Source organism: Canis lupus, chromosome 1 (assembly GCF_048164855.1).
Source record: "Canis lupus baileyi chromosome 1, mCanLup2.hap1, whole genome shotgun sequence".
Taxonomy (NCBI): Eukaryota; Metazoa; Chordata; class Mammalia; order Carnivora; family Canidae; genus Canis; species Canis lupus.
Genome location: NC_132838.1, coordinates 88,451,131 through 88,471,999, shown reverse-complemented (window position 1 = coordinate 88,471,999; position 20,869 = coordinate 88,451,131). Strand labels below are relative to the sequence as shown.

The 20,869-nt window shown below is 40.6% G+C and overlaps 1 long non-coding RNA gene and 1 pseudogene across 2 annotated transcripts in view; both read right to left on the bottom strand.

Moving 5' to 3' along the window:
- Positions 1 to 2,609: 2,609 nt before the first annotated feature.
- On the bottom strand, positions 2,610 to 4,125 carry LOC140639917 (heterogeneous nuclear ribonucleoprotein A3-like; annotated as a pseudogene).
- A 777-nt stretch (positions 4,126 to 4,902) lies between these two features.
- The window catches only part of LOC140639927 (uncharacterized), a 34,622-nt gene continuing 18,655 nt past the window's right edge, over positions 4,903 to 20,869 (bottom strand). Inside the window, exons 2-4 of one of the 2 annotated variants that reach the window (XR_012036574.1) lie at positions 12,850 to 12,968; positions 8,679 to 8,882; positions 4,903 to 4,977 (exon numbers count right to left, since the gene is read on the bottom strand). This is a non-coding gene — a long non-coding RNA (uncharacterized lncRNA). Of the gene's footprint in view, positions 4,978 to 6,000; positions 8,883 to 12,849; positions 12,969 to 20,869 lie in introns of those variants that run through there. The other variant, XR_012036573.1, reaches the window with a different exon arrangement.

The window sequence follows — 20,869 nt, the reverse complement described above, 5'->3', positions numbered from 1 at the left end:
GTATGTCTTCTTTGGAGAAATGTCTGTTCATGTCTTCTGCTCATTTTTAATTGAGTTATTTGTTTTTTGGGTGTTGAGTTGCATGTATAAGTTCTTTAGATACTAACCCCTTATCAAATATGTCATTGGCACATATCTTCTCCTATTCAGGAGGTTGTCTTTTAGTTTGTTGATTGTTTCTTCCACTGTGCAGAAGCTTTATATTTTGAAGTAGTCCCAATAGTTTATTCTTGCTGTTGTTTCCCTTGCATCAGGTGATATATCTAGAAAAATATTGTTATGGTTAATGTCAGAGAAATTACTACCTATGCTGTCTTCTAGGATTTCTAATGTTTTGGGTCTCACATTTAGATGATTAACCCATTTTGAGTTTATTCTTGTGTATGGTGTGAGAAAGTGGTTCAGTTTCATTCTTTTGCATGTAGCTGTCCAGTTTTCCCAAAATCATTTGTTGAAAAGATTCTTTTCCCCATGGCATGTTCTTGCCTCTTTTGCTGAAGATTATTTAACCATAAATCATGGGTTTATTTCTGGACTTTCGATTCCATTGATCTATGTGTCTGTTTTTGTGCCAATATCATACTGTTTTGATTACTACAGGTTTGTAATAGATCTTTAAATCTGGGATTGTGGTACTTCTAGTTTTGTTTTTCTTTTTCGAAATTACTTTGGCTCTTTGGGGTCTTTTGTGGGTCTGTACAAACTTTAGGATTATTTGTTCTAGTACTGTAAAAAATGCTGTTGATATTTTAATTGGGATTGCATTAAATCTGTAGATTGCTTTGAGTAGTATAGACATTTTAACAATATTTGTTCTCTCAATCCACAAGCATGGAATATCTTTCCAATTTTTTGTGTTGTTTTCAATTTCTTTCATTAATAGTTTATAGTTTTTAGAGTATAGGTCTTTCATCTCCTTGGTTAAGCTTATTCCCAGGTATTTTATCATTTTTTGATACATTATACATACATAGTATCCTGTGACTTTACTGAATTCATTTGTCAGTTTTAGTTTTTTTGGTGGAGTTCTTAGGGTTATATACATGTATATATATAGTATCATGTCATCTGCAAATAGTGGAAGTTTTACTTTTTCTTTTCCAATTTGGATGTCTTTTATTTCTTTTTCTTTTCTGATTGCTGTTTGTAGGACTTCCAGTACTGTTTTGAGTAAGAGGTGAGAGTGAACATCCTCATCTTGTTCCTGATTTCAGGGGAAAAGCTTTTAGTTTTTCACCATTGAAAGTGTTGTTCTCTGTGGGCTTTTCATACATGGGCCTTTATTATGTTGAGGTACATTCCCTCTAAACCTAATGTGTTAAGAGGTTTTTTTTTATATCATAAGTGGATGTTGTGCTTTGTCAAATGCTTTTTATGCATCTTTTGAAATGATCATATGGGTTTTTATCCTTGCTCTTGCTGATATGATGTATCACGTTGATTGATATGTGAAACTAAACCATACTTGCATCCCAGGAATAAATCCCACTTAATTGTGGTTAATGATTTTTTTTAAATACATCGTTGGATTCAGTTTGCTAGCAGCTTGGTGACAAGTTTTGCATCTGTGTTCATCAGGGACATTGGCCTGTTCTCTTTTTGCAGGGTGTTTATCTGGTTTGGGTATCAGGGTGATGCTATCTTTGGCCCACTTTTTAATCAGGTTGTTTGTCTTATTGTTGAGTTTTAAGAGCTCTTCATATATTTTGGATAACAATGCTTTATCAAGTGTATTTTTTGCACATATTTTCTCCCAGTCTGTGGCTTGTGTTTTCATTCTCTTAGTCTTCAAATATTTTCGTATCTCTCTATTATTCTGGCAATACAATTACTTGCCTATTAGAGTACTTGATTGTTTCCACAAATTACAGAATGTATGTTCATTGTTTCCATCCTTTTTGTTTTTAGATTTCTGTTTAAATAGTTTCAGTTGCTTTATCTTCAAGTTCACTGATCTTTTCTTAAGCAGTATTGCAGTATTCACTGTGCTATAATAGCATAGCATCCCATCTAGTTTTTTTGCCCCATACATTGAATACTTCCACCTAAAGATTTCCTGTTGACTTTTCTTTGTGTTTTCAATTTCTCTTCTCATTATGTTTCCCTTAATATACTTGAACATATTTACAATAGCTATTTTAATATGCTTTTCTAGTAATTCCATTATTTCTGTCATTTTGGGGTCCATTTCTATTGACTGACTGATTTCCCCCCTAAGTTATGGGTTGCATCTTGCTGCTGCTTTTTTTTTTTTTGAATTTTGAGATTTTTTTTCATTTGAAGGTAAATCTTAATGCTATTAAATTCACAAATATGCTAATTTAAATACCCAGTTCTATTTATCTAAAACACACATTGCAAACATACAAATATCTATTCTCTCCACATGTCAGAGCCCATTCATTTCATGGTTTGGAAATGCAGAGAATAGATTCCCCTTAAACTGCAAGTCAGCAGGTGTTTCTTTACAGTTAACTTTAGCAAAATTCATACAAAATAGTAATTAACAATGATCTTCTTTACTTGTTAACTCACAAGGAAACACCTTCAAAACTGCATTTTGTTAAAGTTTCTGTACTAAAATGTAGAAAAACTGAACTACACAAATATTGAAAAGTTAAAAATTCCTTAATTTTTTATTCCTGGTACCACTACCACAATTTACAGGGCAATATACCTGATGTAATAAAAAGAAAAAGAAAAAGACAAAGCTACAACAGATAAAAGACCTCAGGAATGTACATCTAATTGACACTACATTGCATTAATCAATAGCTGCACTTTTTACAAACTGTGGCTATGACAGTCCTGAACAAGAAGGGTTTCCTGTTTAAGCTGCAGTAACTTTTCTGACTATGGATCATCGTTCCTCCTGTGGCAGATTTTTACAGTTCCTCCAATGCATTTGGGACGACTGTCTCAAAGTAACCTGCAGCTTTCCTGACAACTCCTTGCTCTCTCTCTCTCCTGCTAAGAACTGTAGCCCTTTTCTTCTGAAATTTTTTAGAACCTTCTGCTACCATATCCACCACTTCCACCACCAGATCCATAACCACCACCATAGGGACTGCCTGAGCTTCTTCCACCAAAATTGCCCCCTTTCATGGGTCCATAATTTGATTGCTGTTGTCCACTATAATTTCCAAAATCATTATAGTTCCCACCACCACCATAGTTACCACCTCCAAAATTTCCTCCTTCATTGTAACCATCGTATCCTCCACCACCACCACCATATCCACCTCCTTGGTTTCCATATCCTGGTCCACCACCACCATAGCCTCCTCTACTACTATAACCAGGACCACCACCATAGTTGCCACCATCACCTCCAAATCCATTATATCCACCATCACCTCCTCCATAACTACCTCTGCTGCCACCACCTCCACCACCATAGCCTCCTCTTCCACCAAAGTTTCCACCACAGCCAAAATTACCACCACCTCCAAAGTTTCCTCCACGACCCATGAAGTTGCCAAATCCACCTCCACGACTCTTTGCGATCCAGCAGACTGCACCTCTTGTTTAGAAAGGGCCTTTTTCACTTCACAATTATGCCCATTAATAGTGTGGTATTTCTGAACAACAATTTTATCAACTGTATCATGATCATCAAAAGTTACAAAAGCAAATCCTCTTTTTTCCACTCTGCCGGTCTTCCATAACTTCTATGGTTTCAATTTTGCCATACTTTTCAAAGTAGTCTCTCAAATTATATTCTTCTGTACCTTCTTTAATACCACCAACAAAAATTTTCTTCATTGTTAGATGGGCACCAGGCTTTACAGAATCCTCTCTAGAAGCAGCTCTCTTTGGTTCCACTACACGCCCATCAACCTTGTGTGGTCGGGCACACATTGACATTGCTGCATCCACCTCTTCAACACAAGAGTAAGTCACAAAACCAAAACCCCTGGAACGTTTTGTTTGGGGGTCTCTCATTACCACACAATCTGTAAGTGTGCCCCATTTTTCAAAATGTTCTCTTAAACTATCATCCGTAGTTTCAAGGCTCAAACCACCAATAAACAGTTTTCTCAACTGCTCAGGTTCCTTTGGATCATGGCCCTCCATTTTGAGACCGGACTCGCCTCTTCCAACTCGAGTTCAATATCTGCTGCTTTTCATGCTTAGCAATTTTTTACTAAGTGGTGAGTATTGTGAATACTGGATTGTGTTTTTTTTTTTTCTTTTTTTTTCTTCTCTAAGGGGTGTTAGACTTTGTTTTGGTAGGTAGTAATACTTGCTTATCAACTTTATTATTTGAAGGCTGTTTTAAAAGTTCTGATAGGGCAGGTTTGGAATAACTTTATTTTTTTAAAGATTTTTTATTTATTTATCTATTCACGATAGACAGAGAGAGAGGGGGGCAGAGACACAAGCAGAGGGAGAAGCAGGCCCCATGCCGGGAGCCCAATGTGGGACTGGATCCTGGGACTCCAGGATCGCGCCGGGGCCAAAGGCAGGCGCCAAATCGCTGAGCCACCCAGGGATCCCCAGGTTTGGAATAACTTTAATCTCAGCCTCGTTTATCTTATTGTCAAGGTGTGACCCTCCTGGAGTTTCTACTGAGTTCCCTGAGTATTCTCCACTTCGACTGATCAGAACTTCAACATCCCCCAGTCCCTTTTGAGCTCTGAGAATTGTTTACAGTTCCCAATGATTCTTTGGTTCTCTTAGAGAAATTTTGCCCTGTGCACTCATAACTTAATGTTAGCGATAGACTCAAGAGGAACGCTGTGCAATTTCTGGAGCTTTTTCTCTACCACATAGATTCCAAAGGCCTTTGCTTCCCTGAACTTCAATCTCTGTGTCTTCAACTCAATGATCCTATTATAGTTGCTTAGGATCCACCTCCCTGCACTGCTTTCCTGATAGTGACTCTAGATAGAAAGCCAGGGCAATCATAAGACTCACCTCCTTTGTTTCCTTTTCCTCAAAAATCACAGTCCTGTGCCACCTGTTGTCCAATATCTAAAAACAAAACAAAACAAAACAAAGCCCCACACAGTTATTTGGCTTATTTTGCTAGGTTTACAAATTATAGTAGGGATATAAATCTAGTTCCAATTACTTCATCATGGTTGGAAGCAGAATTTACAATATCAAATATTTTGAAATTATGTAATCCCTCCAGCTGTGGTTGAAGTTTATTTTCTAGCTCAACCCCTTTGGTAATTGGTAAGACACTAGGCCAGGGAGGTCTCTGTCCTGAACCACACACTTGAAAGGAACACACACATACAAACACACAAATAAATGTCTTCAGGAGCACATGGGCAACAGTGCCTCTGTCAGTTGAGACCTGATGTTCAGCACTGATACGAAGAATCTATAACCAAAACATACTCCCTGACTTATGCTATGTTCTTGGATCAAAATGTTACAAAATGGTACTACAATTGAGTGCCATGAAGATTTGTAGCATGTGCCACTGAGGATTTCAGAGGCAGACACTGCTTTATTTAGTGTTTTGAGAGAATTTGAATGGCAGAAGCACTTAGTGAAAGAAAAGAAAAATTAATTTGTCAGATGCTTCCTCTCAGACGGCCTGAATACAATAAATTCTTATTTATCATTTGCCAGTAGTGCCAAATGTTCGTTTTCTTGATTTTCTTTGTGTTGTGCCAGAGATAGTCACAAATTACTATAGTATTTGCAACAGTTGCACATGGCAGTTGAATGATTGGAAATAGTAAAAAAAAATTACTATATCTGTTAAATTTATATGTATGTAAGTAGAAGCATCACATGTGTGAAGTAAGGTACTGATTCTTTACCTCACCAACTAGATTGATATTGATATTGAATCCTAGAATATTGAATATGTGGGCTTTTTACATTTTGTTAAAATATTTATTAAGATTTAGAGAAGGATTCAAAAGAGCAAATTTTGTAATTTCAGCATTATTTAATGTCTCATTTTGCCATTCATTAGTTATAATTTTTATTTTACCTTATAATCTTAACAGAACTTTTTGAACATGTGAGAAGAAATAAACTTTCAAAAGCATGAACAAATTTATTTTTTTAATGTAACTTAAATTTTTGATAAAAATATATCCAAGATTTGTGTACTTGGCATAAATTATTTTAATATTTTATGCCATTGAGAATGAGTCCAGGTTGAAATCATGATAAAGGTAGAAAAATGCTACAAATGGAGTTCAATTAAATAGCTGAAGAGGAAAGAATAAACATTTCAGTATGAAAGTATGTATTTGTCAAGTCAGGAGGATAGAATGTATTCTATTTAACAGTTAGTACATCATGATTGGTAACTTTTAAATAGTTGCACTTACAGTGTGAGAGGTATCAGTTGTATTGCTGCTCTGGACCACATGAACATTAGGGGTGAGTCTCCATGAGAGGGATGGAGACAAAATCTCTTCCCCAGTTGCAGGAGGATCTCTTTGTATGAGTTCGGTCCCAAGTGGGCGGTTGGGGTAGGGGGAGTATAGGAAGACTGATTAAGAACCTTTGTCCCCAAATTGCTAATTTGGGCTCCAATCTGGGGTTTGCTTTCACTAGCCAGTGGTCCTAGGGTAGAGGCTGAGGGCAAGCAGGTGGGGCTTAGGGGTGGGATTCTAACCAGCAGAGAACTTAAATGCAAACAAGGCCACTAAGGCAGCCATCGGTTCACGTAGACAAAGTCGGAGGCCGTAATGAAGGTGGTTGGGACAGAGGGGGAAATAGACAGGAAATGCCCACCCTATCTGCCCTCTGGGCATCCCAAAGGCACACCAGCATCCCTTGGATAAAGGCTCCCTCTGGCCAGTTGTGCCAACACACCTGGGATGTTTCCTACACTGGTCATGACTAGCCAGACTCTGAGCTGGTGGAAAATATCACTGACTCCTGCTCAGAGAAAGGTGTAAGGAGCAAAAGCATAATAGGGGATATTTTTAATCTCTCCCATGTGATTAAGAATAGTATTTGAAGTAATGTTTTATAAACAGTTCAATCCTAGCACCTCACTAGGCATGTCTCCTGTGACAAAATTTATGTTGTGTTTGTGATCGGCTCTGCTGGGTTACTTGGGCTGAGTCAAGATTGATGGCATGTGTCTTCGTGTCAGTTGCTTGCACTAGCTCTAAGCACCGGGAGAGCTTTGGTTAGGAGGGAAGGGCCACCAGCGTCTCCTGCACCACCTCTGTTGTGAGAGGAAACTGTAAGAAACACTCAGTGAAACAAATCTGAGAAATTCTAAAATAACCACACGGGGCCATTTATTTGGCTAGCAGAGAGTACATACTTCTCACCAGAATGATTTCTGTCCTGTACAAACAGCGTCGACAAAGCCCAAGCTGGTGATTGCTTTACCCAAGGTGGAATGTTAGTGCCAGTTGCAAATAAGCCAAAGATGCACGCTCTATTAGAGGGAAGAGACCGTGCCACGTTCATTTCTGGACTTCTAATACCTAGCTCAGGGGTGTCTCAGCCCTGGTTGCACATTACAAACACCAGGAGAGCCCTTAACAATACTGCTGCCAGAGTCCCACTCCAGACCAATCAAGTCAGAATCTCTCAGAGACTGGTTGCTGGCATGTTCTCTTTTTTTGTAAAGCTTCCCAGGTGGTTGTAGTGTGCAGTTAGGGCTGGTAGGTGGCTAAGCTATCAAGCTAGACACATAGTAATTATTCAATGAGCAGGCAATAACTCTGAACTTGGCACAAGGAGCTGGTGTAGGGACCAGTATAGCTGAGAACTGCAAGGATGGGGAAAGGGCTGTATCCTTCCAGTTAGCAAGCTGCAGAATTAGAATGGCTCATCTAGAGGTGCCCCATCTTTAATAGTGTGTATGGGAGGTGGGGGTGGTGATTTTAGGTTCTTTGCCAAAGCAGGGAGGCAACAGCATTTCTAAGACTGCCTCTTCTGGCCAGAAGTCCAGGGCTGTGGCAAAATCATTACAATTATAAAGTTGTATCACATCTGCTGCTCCTTGTGGAACAAATAACCTCTGTGTGGATTTTCCCTTTTGCTCATGTGTCTGAGATAGAAGCAGTACCTGGGGGAAAAGTTGGACCATTGACCCTGGCAAGGGGACAAGGTTGGCCATTCTCTGTGCATATGAAATGTGCAACCCCTGGCCACTCAGTTCTTTAAGCTTTACATCTGTGCCAAAATGGGAATCTGGGCCTAAGGGGTTTTCTAGCCCATATATTTTTTAATTTCTCAAATCCACAGAATGATGTATCAGTTTGTACATAAGACAAATAGTAAACATTGAACTAGCATTTCTGATGAGAGAGTTAAGGAATATACTAGGAGGATACTTAATGGCTCTTTCTGTTTTTTTTTTCTCTCTCTCTCTTCTCTGGAAAGGGGAATCAGTATATATCCATGCACACATGACTACTTTCATCAGTATTTTTCCTTGTAACTGGTTCTTTATGGGCATTTCCCTCATCTTGATTTTGACTATGTGTGGCTGGCGTTCCAAATGTGGACTAATGTGGGACTGTCCAAAAAGAAAGAATATCACGTCTGGTGTTGCAGTGTTTTTCACTGCTACTTGTATCCCTTAGTAACCTGCCTTAATAGCAGAGACATGTTTGAACATTTTGGGAGCTTGCTTTATAACTTAGATAAGCTACTTTAGGTTGTCAAGGAAAGAAGAAAATGAATAGAAAGATGAATAGATAGAAAAATGGGTGAAGGGTCAAAATAGCAACCTCTGATATCCATGGCTGGCCCATGGTTTGTTCTGTGTTGCAAAACTGGCCCATCCTGGTTTTGGTTCCATTCCAGTTTTGTCAATGTAGAAGCAGCTACATCTGCTGATTGCTGGTGAACCCGGCATTGATTTCCCTCTGTGACCGATTTTGTTCTTTTCTGGTTATCGACCAGGACTTCCGATGTTTCCTGTGTCCTCGCATCTGTAATTGATAGTGAGGGCAGAATAAAGTGAAATGTTTAGGATATATTGCAAGAACAGAATTAACATTTTAAAAGCATGTAACTTTACCTTTCATTTTGTTTACTGTCTTGTATATACAGCTAATAAACAGTGACAAGTGTCTTTGGAAGCTTGTGGCTGCTTGTAAGATCAAAAAAATGTGCCTACATCCTGGAAATTTAGTATTAGGGATCTGGAAGTAGCTAATCCATTTTGTAGATGAGGAACCTGAGCACCCCCTGCTCCCAAGATTGATTTGTCTCAGAATATGCAACAGCACAATGAGAGCTACGACCCACATGGGACATAACTGGTCAAACTGGGTCAGGTAGCAAAATCTGATGTGGACCTCTTGTCATATGATAGAGTCCTCCTTTGTTTCTACTACAAATAGGGACAATCTATTCGTCAGGGCAGAGAGATTTGGGAGGTGGGGATGGGCAGCAATAAGAAGGTAGGGAGAAAGGGAGGGTGAGTATTTGTCTATGTAGAATTGAATTTCCTCATAGCCATAGCTAATGTCATTCTAGCAGCTTGGACTGTTGGGATGTCCATCAACTGGGACCCAGGGACACTTAGGAATTGATTGAGACCTAAACTAGTAGCTGATGTGAAAATGTTGGGGTTTGGGAGTTAAGTCAAGAAAGAATTCTTGAGGTGTCTTTGGTGCAAAAAAAAAAAAAAGAGTAGTTTTACTAAAGCATGGGGACAGAATCCATGGGCAGAAAGAGCTGCTCTGGGGTCGTGAGGGGTGGCTGATTATATACTTTCAAATTGGAAAGGGATGAGGGAATAGCATAAGTGCCTAAGGAATTCAGAAGCAAGATTTCCAGGACCTTGATGAGGCTGGTATTGTTGGGAAAATATCATTTACTACTGTCTAATAAAACTTTAGTGATGAGACTCTTCAGATGTCTGTCAGTGGCCATGTGCTTAGAGAGTGATTGCTAACATATATCTTGGTGGGTAGAGATAAAGGAAGTTTCCAAGAGAGTTTTTATATGTTAAAGGAGACTTACAGGATCCTGGAGGTTGGGCTAGTGTTAAGCTAAAATACTAATATTGAGGCAGTGAAATCCTAGAGGATATTCTCAAGGACTTTTCTTTTTTACTTTTTTTTATTTTTATTTTTTTCAAGGACTTTTCAATGGGCTGTAAGTTGTAAGGAAATTTAATTTTTTGCCTTTGCTTTCCACATCAGTGGCACATCTTATTGGTCTCAGAATCAGGTTAGGGATGCCTCAGTTCTGTCCTCTCAACCAGTTGACCCCTGGCCATGACAAAAGTACCCTTCCTGCCCTGGTAGTAACTTCTGCAATCCCTAGTAACTAGTGTTTAAGGAACCTAATTATTCCTTTCACTCTCTTTCCTCCATACATGGGCCTCTGATGGCAGTGTGTGGAGAGGTAGTGGACAATGAGCCGGCCAACACCTGGGGGTTAAGCATTGGTCCCTTTACAACCAGTTCACCAGCTGTGGTATCCTGTACTGTTGTTTCACCAGTTGGGACATGTCACCTGTAAACTTCACTGAGCATACTTATCATTCTTATTTCCCTCAAAACAGCCACTCACTTGAAGAAACTTCCAAGTCTCTCTCTCTAGCCATAGCCTTGCCAACCCTCTGGCAAGGCATAGAGTGGTACACTGATTCCTCCTTTCCATGCTCAGCACCCGAGACTGAACCTCTGTCCTAAGCCACAAAAAGGGAATAGTCCTCTTGGAGAGCTGCTATTGCAGCCTGATAAAGCAAGCCATATTTTTATTTGGCAATCCTGAGATCTGAAACATAAAGGATAACTTTTAAAATACTTCTGAACTTTAGTTTCACTTTTGGTTCAAAAAAACATCAACCACCTATAAATCTTTACCTATAGAAGTGTCCTATATATCATCCACTGTAGCTTTTCATTGATATTTACTCTTCTATAATTCCCTTCTTTGTCACAGGAATTAATGCATGGACGTTCTTTGGTTCTAAAGGAAGCATTTTACCCAGGAAATGAAAGTCTGCTGCTTTCTCTGACAACCTTTATTTTGTGTTTCTTTGAGATGGCTTCCTGACTCATGTAACCAGTTAACTTTGCCAAATTCCTTTATTAAAATCTCACTGAAGTCTGTAAGATCAGGCAAGAATCAAAGCATTTGAACAGTATTTGACCAAAAAGAGACTTTAAAAATTATCAAATCCGATCCTCTCTTTTTATAGGTAAGGAAACAGGCTCAGAGAGGTGAAATAACTTGTCTGAGGTAACAGCTTATAAGTAACACAGAGAGAGAGCTAGAATCTAGGTCTCCTAATTTATAGCCTATGTATTTTAGCAGGGATCAAAGATGGGACAAATGGACCAAACATAGCTACCTTTTTGTTAACTTTCTGTTCTAAGGAAGCCCATTTCCCAATTTTGCATTTTCAAGTTTTGTCACTAAATTTGCTATCTTAACAAACATTTTCAATATTATAAAATAATATTGGTACTGATATGTGTTATAAGATTATAAGACTATCTTCCTAGAACAGGTTAGTAAACTTCAGGTCCTCTGGGGACAGGCAGGTAATGGGGGATAAAACCAGTGGGAATGGAGAGGCTTCTGACAAACTGGAGGTAGAAGCCTTTGCCTTATTGGCTTTGGAATCCTCTTTCTCATCCTCCATCTCCTCCTTCTCCTCCTCCCTGTCTCCTTCCTTCTTTTCCTCTGACACTTCCAGAGCTGCAGACCAAGTGCAGGCCCAGGTAAGGAGTTTATGCCCCTAGTGGAAGCTGTAGGTTCTTTTGCTGTCCTATGAGCATGGATTCCTTCTCACTCACCAGTTAATCCCCAGCACAGCATCTGTCATATTGTGGATAGTCAAATATTTTTTCAGTGGGTCGGTGATTAAATATGTATTGAGGTTGGGATTTTGAAATCAATGTCATGATTCACTCTTGCAAAGATAAACTGGTTCAGAGCCTGATGAAAACTTTTCTACAATTTACCACGTGCAGTGTTACCAGTTCATCAGCTGTGAGTACCTTGGGAAGGCCGTCCCTTACTAACAACTGAGTGTGAACAAGTCCCACTCAGTTTGCTTTCCTCCTGGCCCTGAGTTGCAAGCAGTTACATTAGGATGGAGAATAAGGCATAGGAAAAGAGGATCCTGTCCCAGAGGTAGGCTGGGAGGCTGGCCCCGCTGTGTAAGTGAGGACAGGGAAAGGGGCTTTAGAGGGCAGAATAAGAGTACAAAGGTTGATATAAGTAGCAAACGGTGCCTATTTCACAATTTTGTTTAAGGCTGGTGCCACGGGATTCCATCATGAAGGAAATGTGCTCATTTTCAGATGCAGATGACTCATAAACCGGCTCATTATAAATTCTTTGGAAGAAATTGGGCCTTGCGTTCTGTTTCTTTATCTGAGAGTTGTTTCCTTCCCACAACCTCTCCCTCCCCCAAAACATTACACTGGATAGAAATGTATCCCCCATATATCTTTGGGGCTGGGGATCATCAGTTAAATCCTCATCATCTGAACCACAACATAGCCTATAGTTCAATAGACACCATTGGGCCCTCAGGCAACATGCCAAACACATGTCTCTGTTTAGGGGAATCAGCAGCAGAAGTGCTCTGAATTGCAGTTTTCCAAACCTGTTGTACAGTCGTGCCAACAGAACAGGGAAAATTTCCTTTCAAAGCTGCCATGAAGGGCATCCAGATGTCTTTACTGAGCTAAAGTGCACCTGCACCAGAGTTGCTTGTTACAGCAGCTGCCAGGATCCCCTGGGAAAGCAAGCCACACTTACTGCCATCAAGTGGTGTCATGAACAACATGGGGCCAAGAAGCTTCAGGAGAAAGGATGCTGGACTTCGCACCACATGATGTGGGTTTAGCTCCCTATTCTGCCCTTGCCCGACAGGGGGTCTTCTTAAGTGAGCCCCTTCACCTCCCTGAGCTTCCCTCTGCTTACCTGTAACTTGGCATGGAAGTCCCTGCTCTGCCCATCAACAGAGTGGGCATTTCCATAGCTTCCACTCTGGACGGGGCACAGCTGCACATCCCTTGGTGCATCTCTTTCTCACAACGGCCCTGTGGGTGGTTGGACGCCATCATTATCCTCCCTTTCCAGATGGTAAAAGCTTAGTTTAGAGTGTTTAAGAGAACTAAGGTAGCACAGCTAGGCAGGAGCTAAGCTGAGGTTGGAAACCAGGCCTGCTTGCAGAGCTGTTGAAAAGACCAAATATGATACTGTATGTGAAAGGGCTTTGATATCACAATCTAGAGATCATGAACACAGTGATTTAAGAGTACAGGATTTTTTTCTTAATAAATTTTAATTCCAGTATACTTAATATATAGTGTCAGGTGTACATTATAGTGATTCAACACTTCATACAACATCCAGTACTCATCACAGAAAGTGTCCCCCTTTATCCCCATCACCCATTTAACCCATTTGCCCAGCTACTCCCCTTTGGTAACCACCATTTTGTTCTCTCTAGTTATGAATCTGATTCTTGGTTTGCCCCTTTCTCTCCCTTTCACTCTCTTCCCCTTTGCTTATTTGTTTTGTTTCTTAAATTCCACCTATGAATGAAATCACATGGTATTTGTCTTTCTCTGATTGACATTTCAATTAGCATGATATTCTCTAGCTCTATCCGTGTTGTTGCAAATGACAAAATTTCATTCTTTTTATGGCTGAGTACGATTCCATTGTGTGTATACACACAAACACACACACATATATACATGCCACATCTTTATCCATTCATTTATCAATGGACATTTGGGCTGCTTCCATAATTTGGCTGTTGTAAATAATGCTGGTATAAACATAGGGGTACATGTATGTCTTTGAATTAGTGTTTTTGTATTTTTGGGGTAAATACCCAGCAGTGGGATTACTGAATCATATGGTAGTTCTATATTTAACTTTATAAGGAACCTCCATGCTGTTCTCCACAGTGGCTACACCAGCTCACATTCCTACCAATAGTGCAAAAGGTTCCTTTTTCTTCACATCCTCATCAGTATTTGTTGTTTCTTGTGTTTTTGATTTAGCTGTTCTGACAGGTGTGAGGTGATAACCTCATTGTGGTTTTGATTTGCATGTCCCTGATGATGAGTGATGTTGAGCATCTTTCCATGTGTCTGTCAACCATCTGGATGTCTTCTTTGGAGATGTGTCTCTTTATGTCTTCTGCTCATTTTTTATTTGGATTACTTGGTTTTTGGGTGTTGAATTGTATAAGTTCTTTTTTTTTTTTTTTAAAGGTTTTATTTATTTATTCATAGAGACAGAGAGAGGCAGAGACACAGGCAGAGGGAGAAGCAGGCATCATACAGAGAGCCTGACGTGGGGACTCGATCCAGGGTCTCCAGGATCACGCCCTGGGCTGCAGGCGGCGCTAAACCGCTGCGCCACTGGGGCTGCCCGTATAAGTTCTTTATATACTTTGGATACTAACCCTTTATGTCATTTGCAAGTATCTTCTCCCATTTAGTAGGTTGCCTTTTAGCTTTATTGATTCTTTCCTTCACTGTGAAGAAGCTTTTTATTTTGATATAGTCCCAGGCATTTATTTTTGATTTGTTTCCTTTGCCTCAGGAGACATATCTAGAAAATGGTTGCTGTGGCCAGTGTCAGAGACACTACTGCCTAAGAGTGCAGAATTCTCTTTTTCAGAAAGGGCCCTGACTGTGGGTGGTGGGCAAGCTATTCAACCTCTCCTAGTCTCAGTTTCTTCATCTGTGAAATGGGGATGATAACATCTACCTCTTGGGGTTATTGCAAGAATGGAATGAAATCGTCCATATAATGCCTGACACGTTCCCATAAATGTTAGCTGCTGTTACTTTTGTTGATCTTAAGTTATTAATTATAAATGAGAGAAAATCCTGTTCGCAGCCCTTTGTTCATGTTATATGGACCATATTTGGTTCATTCCCTGTTCCCACTGAAAAGCAAAAGCCAGAAGGAAAACTGATTACTGATATCACTTTTTAGCAAGAACATTTTATAGTATGAGTAACATATGTGCTTAAGCCTCTTTGCCCCTCAACCTGAATGAATGAAATTCACCATGCAGCACCTCACTAAGTCACAGACAGTGCCTTCTCCAGCCATGTCCAGCCAGAGCAGGCCTTCAGAGAGAGTTCTCAGGATCCAGCCCTCCCACCTTACATTCCAGCCTGCTTTTGCTTCTTATCTGTTTCTTGGCTCTGAATTCTGCACTCTCCTCCCACATCTGCTCCTTTGGGATAGCATTCATCTCTTCCTCTCTGATCATCTCTTTTAGTGGCACCTCTGGCTTCCACCATCCCTTTGGTCTCAGCCTCAAACTGTGGGTCCCAGCTGAAGCCCACAGAGCTCCACCCCTGTTGTAATTGATGGTGGAAAGACTTTGGCTTTCCTCAGGCTTGTGTTGCTTTGTCTTCTATTGCTCCCTGTTTTTAGCTCTGGTATGATTCATGCAGGGGCATGTACCAAGCAAAATAGCAAGTGTGGCTGAGGCTGTGTCTGTCAATATCAGACATCCAGATGTTTCCAAAACTCAGAAGTTTTGATCACGAAGCTAAATTCCTGTTCCTGAGTGAATTGTTAGCTTTTCGTCCTGATGTGGTATCCTGCAGGTGTGGCCTGTAACTCGTGCAAGTCAAGAATAGGACCCCTCAGTGCACAGGCATTAAAATTGTCTCTGTTGAAACCTGCCATTTTCTAAGTAAGCAGACAAAGACATCTTTCCAGGCTAGCATCCAACCTAGATCATGTGACGTTTTCATCAAGGCTACAAGTAGTTTTAGTAATAGGGGAAGATGGTGTAGGATTGATCTCTTTTGTGCCAGCAAAGCATGCTTTCCCAAATATATTTTTCCTCGTTGGCTTCCTAGGTCTTCCTTCTACCTACTGCTCCCTGACTCATATAGCTGCATAGACATTGCATAATCTACAAAGGAGTTACCCAGAGCTGGGATGGAAGCCCAGCTACCATTGACACTTGTGTATACTGAGTAAGTTAGTTAGCTTCTCTAGCTCCTGACAGCAGAAGTGAAAAAACCTAGAACCTGTTTCTTAGGAGGGCCAAAGGAGTTAATATACGAAACATACTAGCAGAAATACAGCTACGTGCATGGGATGTGTGTGACAGGAGCTATAGAAGTGGTATGTAACCTGTGTCTGGATAGATCTACATAAATATCTACATAGATCTACATAAATCTCTCTCCCCTCATGGCCTCCTCATTTTGGTGAGTCATGATATAAATAACTTTCCCTGATCACAGGAATCAACTAGAATTTCATGTTTATCCCAGTAGTAATTCTGGATAAACTGTCCATTTAAAAAATATTCATGAAACACCTGGGTGGCTCAGTCAGTGAAGCACCCGACTCTTGATTTCGACTCAGGTCATGATCTCAGGGTCATGAGATTCATCCCCAGGTCCAACTCCATGCTGAGGGTGGAGCCTACAAGAGATTCTTTCTCTCCCACTACCCCTCCCCACTGTTCTCTCTCTTTCTCTCTCTAAAAAATGAAAAACACTCCTAAAAGTAGCCTTCTTGTGCAAACACTATGGGGTTATTGGTTTGTGTTGAGTGTGTGCACGTGCACACATGCACATGTGCATGTACATCTCTCCTAATTCGCCAGTTCTTTCCACTGTCACAGTTTGTCTTCTGTGAGCCTCTGTTAGAAGTGGTCCTGGTGGCTGTCCAGTTGGACCGGCTGGTGGAGCTGCTCCAGCTCACTGATTTCAGAATTTCCGTTGGCCTCTAACAGCCACCATCCTTCAAATATGTCCTTAGCTAGTTTAGCACTAGATGGGCAGTTTGCTCTAGAAAATACATCTGAATGCTCTTTTTTTCTTTCAAGAGAAAGTTTTACTAAGGTGCTCTTTTTTTTCCCCCTGTAGAAACATATCCCTCTGGTGTTTGACAGTTGGGAACTTCATGCTTCATCTGCCAATGAGTAATCTATCTGGGAGTAAACAAAGCCCTTTGGAAGGGGGTTAACTCTTTGAGGGTACCACTCTATTACTTAGGCATAATTTGAGCATTCTAAAATATATTCTTTTCCTTTTCATCCAGAGAGGATCTGAACTTGCTTCAAAAGTGCATGCCATCTAAATTAAATAAATCACAAAGATGTCAGATACAGTTAAAAATTTGAAACTTGAGAAAAGAGTAGCACATGGCTCTATATGGTTACTATTTTCAGTCAGTTTGTCTCCCGGCTTCCCAGTAACCAAAGCAAAGAGGGAAACTCTCTCAGTTTTTAGAGATGCACTTTGGTAATATTATACCCATGGTAACATTTTCTCAAGCCAAAAGGGAATTCTCTGTGACCCTTCCCCAAGGAAAGCCATGACAGCTCTCAAAGTGCTAATCTGATGTGAATTGATTGACAACTCAAAACCTTTGGGACAGTTTGTCAGCTGACCTGGGCTGAGAAAAACAATGTGAAAAAAACAAACAAACAAACAAAAAACAATGTGGCACTTGTCACATACACGTAGACAGAATAAAGCTATAATATTTAATCTCCTATGCCTACACATGAGCAGGACAGCACTAGAGGGGGTAAGGTGAGCATGCCCTGGCTCTTCCGTGTAGCAGAATTATGCCATGTAGTGTCATTGATAACAATACTAAATTACTGGATGTGTGTGATGTTAGTTAGATCATTCAACTGAAGGGGAAGTTTCATGTATCTTTCGAGAGCCTGCCAGAGTTCTCGCTATCCTGTGAAGTTCTGGGGCATTTCAGGATTCCCAGCAGAACACACAGCAAATTCGACAGGGCCTCCTATGTGCTTTACATTTGTAGGTCTCAGTCAGAGCGTTGTAGTGAGTTACTCTCATGCCTGCTCCTCAGCTGGACTGTGAGATCCCCAGGGAGGGTGTCACATCCATCCCTGGATACCGGTGCCCAGCACACCACCTCTATGGCTGATGTTGGCCACGAGGGGAGCGAATGTTGTGCACCAGCCAGAGTTCTAAGTGGTTTATGTGGCTTTCCTTTAACAGCTCTGAGAGGCAGTTGGCATTATTCTCCCATTTCACAGATGAAGAAATGATGGCCTAAAGAATGACTGGCTGTTTCCTAGAAGTAAACAGTGGAAGAGAGAACTGAAGCCCATGCTCTCAACCAGGACACTAGAATGAAGACCAAGTCTCAGTGTTCCGATGAGGTGAGCCAGCCAGCCAGTCTTGGGCATGGGAGATGCTGAACTTGTTAGTGGATTATGTCGCAGGAAAAGAGGGTTTAGTGGGTAGGGGTAGTGTCGCAGGAAAAGAGGGTTTGGTCGCAGGATAAACAAAAGATGTAGTGTTTATCAGAACCTTCATCTGAATTCCCTCTCATGATCACAGTCCCGGGTAACAGCCTCTGAGCATTACCTCCAGAAGTCCTGGGACATCCCTAAGGGCAAGTACTTTATAATTCCTCATTTCTTAGGTCAAAATTCGGTAATACAGCTAAACAGTTTTGTGGATGGTAACTGTATTAACTAATTGAAAGCTACCAATTAGAAAAGGAGAGACGATAATCTTTGTTTCTCATTTTCCCTGTATTGTTTATTCTCTCACAACACAAAGCACAATTTACAAGTTTGCGTTATTTCACTCTGAACTCAGCAGATTCTTAAATGACCTGACATCTCTGTGGTTTTCGGTGGGGTGGCGGGGTGGGGGATGAGGTGGGGTGGGGAGTGGTGGTGGGAAATGAAGCAGTTACAGTAATCTAGTGTTGGTACTTACTCCAATATTTTGATAAATAAAGCCCTGTTCTGAAAGAGAATTATGCCCTTTTGATAAGCTTGGTGCATTTCTCTTCCAAGGGCATCCCAAATAGGTTGACTGCAAATATTTCCACTAATGAGATGGCCTTGAAATACCACTGCTGTGATTACAGTCATAAATAGTGGATTTCATTAGGTTGCTTGAGTCCCACTTTTGATAGCGTAGTAAATCTCAAAACAACCGTGGGCAGTAGATAGATGAAGAGCTTTTTTCGGTATAATTAACTTATTTGAATGCACTTACTAGCTACCTTAGCATAGTAATTCTAACTCAGTCTCCGGCTACTTAACTACATCGAACAGTTCAACACTATTACAGGGATGCTTAATGAGCCCAAAGGATTTATAACTTAGAACAAAACACTTTAACTTAGTAAACTTCTTAATAAGTGATCTGCCTTTTTGATTTTGTATACTTTCTTTAGACTTCCTTCTTACACTCCACTTTTACGGTCTCCTCTCTTACCTCCTCAGATGATATTTTATTTTATGGATACACAGTATATATGGCAGTTCACTCACGGTGACATGTGCAGTAAGTAACAGAGAATTATGACAAAATAATGTAAGCAAGAAAGAGGACAAACTGGTGTGTTTGAGAAGGTGTAAGCATTGGAGCCAGAAAACTTGCCGTTTACTCACCTAGCCTGGGGCTGTTTGGTCAACTTTTAAAAGAACCGGTTTCCTCAGCAGAAAATGAAGATAATACTTAACTTACAAAACAAAACTGGCTTGTTGTGAAGATAAAGAGAGATAATGTTTTCAACTAACATTTGTGGAGCGCCTGTGACGTCCTGGCGCCTTCATATACTTGATGTCATTAGTCCTCAGATGGGTGCACTAACTCTCCAACTTCCTAACTATATTGGTCTGCTGTAATAAATTCCTATAAAAGGATGAGTTAAAACAACAGGAATTTATTCTTGCACTCTTGATGGAGACCAGAAGTCCAAAATCAAGGTTAATAGAGTTGATTCATTCTTGAGGCTCTGAAAGAAAACCCATTCCGTGTCCATGCCTGTCTCCTAGTACCTGGTGGCCGGTCACATTTCTTGGCACTCCTGGTCTTGTAGACACATCACTCCAATCTCTGCCTCCATCTTCCTGTGGGCTTCCCCTCTGGGTGTGTCTGTCTTCTCCTTTTCTTTCATAAGGATACTCATCATTGAATTTAGGGCCTACCATTACCTATACGATGATCTCATCTCGAGAGCCTTAATTTAATTACATCTGCAAAGACCTTATTTCCAAATAAGCTCACATCCATGAGTACTGAGGCTTAAGGATTAGGCATATGTTTTGGGGGGCCAGCATGCAACCCACCACAGTGACCAAGAAAGGAACCAAATCCATGTACTTTCTGATTCGAGGACTGATGCACTATGGACCCCCCCCCCCCCCCCCCCATGTTCTCTCCCTCTGTGAAACTTCTTTGCCAGGGCTAAGGATCACATCATGGTTTCTTCTCCTTCTTCTTTTGGAATTTTGGGGTTCCCTGTGATTCTAATTTATATAAGAAAGTCACCTGGGCACCTAGAAGAAATCCTTAAATTCTACTAAATTTTTCATTCCCTTATAAATAAGGGCATCCCTCTGCCTAAATAATCTTTAAATAATGAGTTGAGTTACACACAATGTTGCTAAACCATCCAAGCTTGTAGCAAAAATCAGAAGATAGTTAAAATTCATTGAATGCTTATTATGTGTTAGGACTGCTCTGTATGCTTCAGATGCATCATCTTGTTTCATCCTAGGAGACAGTAACTGTTACTTTCCCTCATTTACAGAAGAAATTGAGGTTCAGAGACATTAAGGAACTTGTCTCAAGTTACAGAGCTGCTAGGTGGCAGAGCTAAGATTTGAACCCCGGCCGTCAGACACCGAACCCCATGCTCTTGACACTGTAGTAGAGGAGTTTTACCACTGCAGCTCCTGGAACAGAGTTCACACCTCGACCATGAGGCAGGGCCAGAAGCACTTGGGCTTAATGAACAAGGACTTGTTAATCACACAAATTACCCATGCATTTCTAATGGAGTCAGACTGGGCATTCAGATGTCTCTTTGTTTTCCCTCATTTCATTTTTGGAGTGACATTGTTGAAAGGTATTTGGAACTGTTGAATGAAAACTACTTGGAACTTTAGCTGAGTTTTTAGGAAAAAGAGATCAGAGTATTTCCTTTATGT